This window comes from Falco punctatus, assembly GCF_963210335.1.
Source record: "Falco punctatus genome assembly, chromosome: 11".
Taxonomy (NCBI): Eukaryota; Metazoa; Chordata; class Aves; order Falconiformes; family Falconidae; genus Falco; species Falco punctatus.
The window spans coordinates 18987692-18995882 of record NC_137591.1 but is presented as its reverse complement, the minus strand read 5'-3'; the positions used below and the strand labels follow the sequence as shown (position 1 = coordinate 18995882).

The 8191-nt window shown below is 46.2% G+C and overlaps 1 protein-coding gene across 2 annotated transcripts in view; it reads left to right on the top strand.

Moving 5' to 3' along the window:
• The first annotated feature begins 1170 nt into the window (after positions 1-1170).
• Positions 1171-8191, top strand: part of TGFBR3 (transforming growth factor beta receptor 3) — a 117821-nt gene continuing 110800 nt past the window's right edge. Inside the window, exon 1 of one of the 2 annotated variants that reach the window (XM_080406515.1) lies at positions 1171-1310. The gene's annotated coding sequence lies outside the window, so the exon portion shown is untranslated. Of the gene's footprint in view, positions 1311-1576; positions 2075-8191 lie in introns of those variants that run through there. The other variant, XM_080406516.1, reaches the window with a different exon arrangement.

Sequence of the window (8191 nt, the reverse complement as noted above, 5' to 3'; positions counted from 1 at the left end):
GAGCTCTCTTAATGCGCCTCTGGAGTTCTTGCATCTAGCCGGCACTGTCGATTGGGGGGCAGCCTGTTAGTGAAGCCAAGCAGTACTACGGAAGAGTCAACCCCCTCAGCCCCCACAGTCAGAATGCGGATTAAACTAGGAAGAATTTGCTAAATAGTCTGAAACTCCTCTGCATGGTCTCCGTGCCTCTACAGGAATATTTGCTTATCGGGATAACAGTAGGACGAGGGCTCAGTTTTGCGACGGGAGCTTTGCTGTATTGACGTTCGCGGAGTGCCAGCGGCGCCGCGGCTTTTGAAGGACGCACAGGGGCTGCGAGCGGCACAGCAGCACCCACCGCCTGGGGAGCCCTGGAAGGCGCCGTCCGTTCGTTCTCCCCTTGCCCTGGCGGAAGGAGCAAGCTGCCCCGAGCTGGGCGGCGGGGGGAAGCCTCGCTCCGCGATGCAGGCGCCGTGACACGCCGGCCAAGGGAGCCTGGAGGGGGTAAAGGCACGTCCCGTCCTGTGTCCCGCACCGCGGAGTAACGCACCCGCCAGCTGCGGGCTGTTTTGCCCCGTGTACGTAGTGCCGGCTGCGCTGCTCCCTCGGAGCGGGGCGGGGGTGCTGCCAGCCCGCTCCCGCGGGGGATACAGGTGCTGCCCGCGGTGGGGCCGCGCCTCCCCGTGCGGGGCCGCGGTCCGTGGCGCCTCCGGCAGGTAGCGCCCGGTGCAGTGCGGTTACCGGCGTGAAGTGCCCGCTGCTGGACGCAGCCCTTAACGCAGGTAACGCGAGGCCGTGGCCGCCCCAGCCGCGGGCTCTGCCGCCGGTGCGCCCCCTCGCCCGACTCGCGGGGGTGAGGCGTGGGGGCGCGGCCGGTCCGTGCCTGTGACCGGGCCGGCAGCCGCGGGGCCCCGGGGCTCAGGTGCCGCCCGGGGGCGCGCGGGGCGCGGGCCGCGCGCACGGCGGCGGCGGGCGCGAAGGGCGGAGGCGGGCGCGGGCGGCTGCCCGTCACGGCGCCGTCCCCGCCCCGCGCCCAATGGCGGCGCGGCCCCGCCCGCTCCGCCCCGCCCCGCGCGCGCCATGGGGTTACTGGCGGGCTGGGGGCCGGGCGGGCGGCCGCGCACCTCCTCCGCCTCCGCCTCCCGCCGCCTCCTCCCGCGCGCGGCGGGCCGGGCGGCAGTGGCCGGCGCTGGGCGGCCTGGGCGAGGGCTGCCCTCCCCTCCCGTCCGTCCGTCCCGTTCTCTGCCGGCCGCCGCCGCGCTGCACATGGCGTAGCCGCGCTGCTGCGCGCCTGCCCCCGCGGGACGCGGCGTGGACGGACCCGCTGCCAGGTGGGTTCGGCGGCCGCGCCCCCCCTCCCGTCCCGTCGGCGGGGGCAGCCCGGGCCGGGCGCCCCGCAGGGATGCGGCGGCCGTCGGTGCGGACGCGGGGTGTGCGCCCCGGGACGCGTCACCCTGCGCGGGGCTGGGCGGGGGCGGCTGCCGGGCTGGGATGAGGGTGCGGGACCTGCTGGGGGACGGGGCGCCCCCGCGGACCGTGCGCACGGGCAGCGCCGTGGGGGAACGGGGCGGGGGCCGCGGGGTGGGCCGCCCCGGCGGGCCGCAGGTGTCCCAGCGAAGGCCGGTTGCGTCGGGCCGGTCTGTGCGTGCTGGGCCGGCAGCTCGCTGGCACCGAGGGGAGTCCTGTGCCCGTGCTGATGCCGCGGTGCCCCCCCCGGGGACATCGCACCCTTAGCGAGGCCAGCTGGGAGCTCCGTGGCTACGAGCCCGGTGTAAAGTCGGTGCATGTGAGGAGAACGCGAAGGCCAGCGTCGTGTCGTGTCGTGTCGCTTCGGAGTTTCACTGAGGAGGTGCTGACCTGCGGGGCTCGCCGTGGTGTGTTCTGCAGGGGATGGGCTGGAGCAGATTCCCTGCAGCTTCCTGAGCGTATCTCTCCTAGCAATAACAATGATATGCCGTTAAAGTCAGATGTAAATTAAGTAACTTTTCAACTTTACCCAGTTTCAGATGTGCTTGTAATTCCTATGTTACCGTCATTGCAGTCAAGCAGTACGGGAGACGATCCTTCTTGTCTTTTTCCCAAGAAAGGACTTCAGGTATAGCAGCGTGCGTGCTGACACCTTTTCCGCTTGCAGATGTAACCAGGTGTAAATCTACTTACCTCAGTTCTATCAAGCTGTAGCTGTTATAACTTGATTATGATAATTTATTATTTTCTTCTCAAGCATATGACCATCAGCACAGTTCAGTTTTAACAGGAACCTCTTGATAGGGTTTGTAACCAGTTTGAGAGAAGCTTGGATGAACGAGCGCCATGGTTTTGTTCAAAGAAGGAAATTTTCCTGGTTGGGTCGGTATTTATACCAAACTAAGTATTTCTGTAGAGGTTTTTTTGGGTGAGGCCACACAGGCTGGTATTAGATCCCCTCTGGGGAGAAAAGCCAAAGTGAGAGAGCTGCCTGCTCTCTAATTGTGGGGCCAGTTAGGTTCAGCTTATGGTGACCTGGAGCACTGTTGCTATCATAGTCTCACACGTGGAAGACTTTAAAAAAACTACACGCCTAAATACAACTTCTTCCAAAGGCTGTTTATCGCTTCTTTCTAGGAATATTCCATTTCCCTTACAGTTCATGTTTTTTTCCTTGGATGCCAGGGACAACGTGAATTGGTAGCTGGGCTGTAATTAGCACTGTACAGGTGTCCTGTTGAAGTATTTCCAACAAGAGCGTTAGCAAAATGTTAATGGAAGATGCCTGTTCATTTGAAGAGCTCCAGTTTAACCCTTGAAAGCTTACAGGGCTTGAATCCTAGCCGTGGAGGAGCTGCTCTGGTGAGGGCACAGACCCGGGCCGACACCAGCTGCTGCAGCTGGTGCTCAGTGTTCCTGGCTGGCTGGGGGAGGAAGGGAGGGACAGGGGGGCGGGGGGGCAGGTTGTTGGCTTCCTTCAGTGAAGAGCCCTTTACTCTGAAACTTGCTTCCCCCAATTGTTTGCTGTAGTCCAACCTCGTTAAGTTTAAAGTGACACTTCAAATTTTTCTCCTCTACTGTGCTTTCTCTCTCTGGGGAAGTCTTGTTCAGTCATTAATTCTGATGCACCTTTTGTGTGTTCAGGGCCTCATATAGTCACAGTATGTAAATGATGTCTACCATGAATGTGATTTCTTTTAAAAAAGTAAGTTTCAATTTTTGTTCTCTGGTATGCAAAACATCTTTTAATGCCCTAGCATCCTGATGCCTACCTCTGGGATCAGTGTTTTGAAGTTAATTGCTAAGCCAGCAGGGGGAACACAAAACTTTCTGTCTATGAAGCCTCCCTCCCTCCCTCCCTCCCATGGTTGCAATTTGTTAAAACTTTGGGCCTGTACTTTTGATAGTATTTCTTTAGAAGATGAAAGTCAGTTTACCTGAAAAAATCCCCACAACCATACGTTGGAATAAACACATTATTTTTAAACGCTTCTGTGTTAGTTTGCTCTAGCAGGCATGTCTGCCACTCTTCTGAATGGAATTTTTGTCATATTAGCCAGAACAGAAGTTGAAAAAACACTGGAAGTTTATGTAAGTGAAATTTCTCTTTGAAGATGTTTGAGGTGAATTAATTAAACCCAAGAAATGATGTTTTGAGTTATCCTGTAAAGTTTGAGATGATGAGCTAGACAGAATATTTTCACAGTAAAACTATTACTGTATCATGTTTATGATTGTATATGGAAATCTTGAGAGCTAAAGTTGAGTTGCAAAAAAGTTGTATTCTCACAAGAAACTATTCCTAGTATTTAGGGTTTCCATAAGAGAGAATATTTTTAGATATTCTCTTAGGTTTTAAGAAGTTATTACTGGCTTATTTTTGTAAAGGTCAACTGACACTCCCGGCACAGATCGATAATGATTTTTCTTTTTTGATTTGTATTGGCGTAACAATTGATTAAATTCAGCATTCCTGGCACAAAAGATGTAAAGGCTTTTGCCAAAGAAGGTTATCTGGATGACTTGCATTGATTGGTATTGCTTTCTAGTCTGTCAAGTCTGATGCAGCCAAATGGCAAATCCTTGAGGTTATGGGTATACAGACAGATTGCTGAATGCCAAGTGAAGAATGGGAATTTGCAGCATGTCAGCTATTCCCCGGTAAGAGCCAAGGAACAGGCTCTTACCTTGCAGTAAGTGTTAGTTACCTTGCTGCTTATACTTGGGGTGAAGCTGTCTTTCACTGATGGTGGGGTAAAAACATGCTCGGGAGCATTTGCCATGGATTTGCTACTTGTGAGTGATAATAATTGCTTATTATCCTAGCATTAGGTCTTAGAGCAAGTGGAGACAAAATACAGTTCAATTGAAATTGAGAGTCCCGGGTCAGGTTTAAAGGAAGAGATGTCAGCTCCTCTGGTTCTGGAATGGCACTTACTGCATACGAGGTATTAAATGAGTTTTCTTCCCATTGTTTCAGTGACAAGGTATAAGCATATTCCATGTGCTTTCTTCCCTGAGAGCGTTGTCTGATGTTGCCAGATACTGAAAGTACAAAAAGATGGATGTTAATTTCTGTTGATGATCTCCCTCCTTCCATTGTTTTTGTGGAATCGCAAAACTTACTCTGAGATGCTGAAGTACATAGTTTGTAAAGTCGAAGTATGATCTCTGTTTTAATTTTTTTTTTGAAAATAACACTAAAGTTTTGCCTGACCTGTTTTAAAATTCTTTTGTTTGAGATCTCCAATAACATTCTGTTGACATTTAAGACATGAATTACCAAGTCTTGAGTGATATATGTAGATCTCAGAAAGTCCTCTGTGGGATACAGATTGCAAATATCTTTGCAGTCACATTACTTTTGATCTAGTTCCACAAAATATTTGTGTATTATAAATAGGCATTACTTCTATAGCATTAATATTTGTGGTCATTAACAGTGGTATGCTAGTTTTTAGCCACTTCATGAATAGAAGCATGTTTTGCCTTAAAACCTACTAGCAAAGAAGTAGTGCAATTGGAATTGCTTTATCCATAACTGTGGATTCGCATTTTTATGTGCTGGCAGTCATCCAATAGAGCAGCATTTCTTGCGCTATTACAGCAACAATTAACTCTGTGGTAGCCAAAATGAAACAGATTTACACATCTCTAGAAATCACCAAAAGAGGGACTTTAAAGCTACTATTTAGTATAAATCCCGTATTTTTTATTTCCACTCTGGCAAAACAGATATTTTATCTTTTTTTAAAGAACATCCTTTACGACCTTAAGTATCTGAGCAGTCAGATTTGTCAAGTTCAGCAGACAGCATTTTATATATTGCGTTGTAAGTATTATATTGTTGAATTGTTCTGCTTACAAATAATTATGTCTGGCCACATATGCTAGTTTATGATGTATTTATAATGAAATAAATGGATTTATTGAGGAAAATGTGAAAATCATTATTTCATATACATTCTGTGAATAATACTTGAAAATGAGCGATACCTGTTTATTGTTAACAAAGTTAATTTTGTTATATTTAGCACTTCTCTTTAATAGTCTAATTCCAATACACTAGTTGGCCAAGTTCAGATTTTTTCCCCCTCTTTTTTTTTTTTTTTTTTTTTTTTTTTTTTTTTTTTTTTTTTTTTTTTTTTCCTGTTGCAACAGTTAAGATTTTGGGAGTCAGCTGGAAAGGGCCTCTCTTTTAAATGAAGTTTTGCTGTGACCTTCCAAGAGATATGTTTAGATTGCAGGAGAATAGCTTATCTAGAGGTCTTGGCTCTGAAACAGGTTAATTATAGAGCTAATACAGACAGGTTGTTTTTCTGCACAGAAGGCAACAGGGACTGCGATACATGAGGTATTGGTAATGATTCTGCAAAGGAATGGTGATTCACTTATACTCTGATCTTCTTTGTAAGCATAGCCATTTTCTGTTGGAAATCAGTGTAGGTTCATTGTGCGAGTCAGGGACAATAAAAAAAAATCCCAAAGCATCCAGTGAGCTTACTGGATAGTGTAGATCTGCTGAATACATGTGTTTCTTTGCCAAGAAACTGGAGGTGGATTGAAGACCAGTATGCCTTCTTTTGTCTTAAATTTATAGATGTGATTTTTTTAGACCATAGCTGTATTTGATTGTGATATATGTGATTGAGAACTACGGTAGTATTTTATCACTAATGTAGTATTTTGTTTGTGATGATGATTTGAGCGAAGCAAAATTCTGTTCTGATTTACAAAAAAACTATTGTGGTATTCGAAAAGATAGATCTTTTGTTATATTAAGGCTATTGCATTAATGGACCAAGTCACTCCTCCAGTGTATACAGCTTGTGTTATGTGATGGAGTAGTTCTTCCCTCCGGTGTTTGAAATGACCGGTGTTTCTGAATACTTGTAGGTCCGGTGATTTGGTTCACTCCAGTGGTGAGGTTTAGTGATTTCCTTCTAGCATATGAGATGCACAAATGATTTATATGACTGTAGGAATTTATTGTGGCCTTCCATCTCCCTAAGCTTCTGTTCAGTGCTTTTTACAGTCTCCACGTATACATTTAACATAAAATAAAAGAAGGCAGGAAGTTCTGTATGGTAAAAATTATATGGGAGTGTATCTCCATTCTGAGTGGAACATGCCAGTGATGTGTATCTTCATTAAAACAAACCTTTATTGCAGTGCTTATAAATTATAATTTTTATGAAAAATGTTTTGCCTCAACCTGAATGTGTTTCTCTGCCAGCCACATAAATTACACTGCTTATTTGGGAGACAATTAGGGAGAGGGTAGATTACCCCTACATGAAGGGAAGCTCCTTTTGACTCATTCTTTTAACCGTGTGGCATTGTAAGGTCTTCCCTATTTATGTGGGAGAAGTTTCCTATCTTACATTTGTGCATCTGAAAATTTAGTGGCTAACAGCTCAGTTTTGATAAATATGTTTATCTTGAGTTCTTGTTTAGCAACCTGAAGAAATAATCTATTAATCTACCTGCTTTCTAGAGTATGCCTTATTCGAGAGAGCAGAATTCAATACGTGCTTCTTTTAGTTTGGTTGAGTTGTGTGGTTTTTTTTTTTTTTTCCCCAAAATGTGTTTTGATAATGCATATGGCTAACTTCTAAAGTACTTAGTAGTTAATATTTTAACGTGTTAATTTACATCTTGTAGAATCTTAGGGCCAGTGGCAGTGGGGAGGGCTGATTTTTATCACATTTTCAATTACTCTGTAATGGGAAATGCTGGTTTTCAATCCTGTGCAATTTGCTGACATCCCGCCCTGCCCACCACAAGAGGATGGCATCCTTATATAGCAAATTTGTGCTTAATACCAAGTCTTGCTTTTCATTATTACTCCTTGTGGGTTTCACACAATTAACCCACAGAATTTTGGGTATTTGTAGGTCCTAGTTTCAAAACTACTTTTCTAAATGTATAGAGGTCATTTAAATCCGAAAGAGATTTATTTAGCTTTTTTCCTGGTAGGAAGGTTCCAGCTAGAATACAGTTTCTAGATACAGTTCTAAGGTTTTGTAGTTCAGTCTTGAAAGAATAACAGCATCAGGCATTCATTACAGAACAATTTGCTGAAATCTTCCACCCTGAGTGGAAGAAGCCTTGCTGAGTTAGTTGTTGGTAACTTTCCATTCTGCTATGGCTTGTTCTCCACAAGGAGATACCTTCCCTAGGGTTATATCTGTCTTGATAGGTACATTAGAGCTTTTATCTGCTCAGTTTAGGTGTGCAATTAGAAACTAAGCCAAGTAAAACTTAAGATAAATGAAATGTGTGTGAGGTTGTTGGCTGCTACTGTGTTTGTGAAGAGTGAGATAGCCCAGTGCCAGGAAACCTATTCTGTTTCAAATTAGAAACCATAAAAAAGTAAGTAATTAGGCCAAAGAACTTTAACTATGAGGAGGAAAGGTTGTAGAGATTTGTTTAATGCAGTTTATGATCTTCTTGTTCAGCCTGGAGATTCCTATGCCCTACAAATGTTCTTGTTTCAGGGTAAACTTTTCAGAAGCAGCAAGTCCCGATTAAAAAATGAGCCAGGTCCTAGTTGTGGTGAGATATTACTGGCTCAGTTCATTTGGAACCTGAGTTTTATTTAAATGTAGATTTGAGACTTAGAGATTTCTTAGGCTGCCATGGAAACTTTAACCCAGCCTTTATGTATTATGTAAGTTTCTAGAAGCCTCTGCTTTTTACCTCCTCCTGCAACCGGAATGTTCATCTGGAAGATGGCATATAA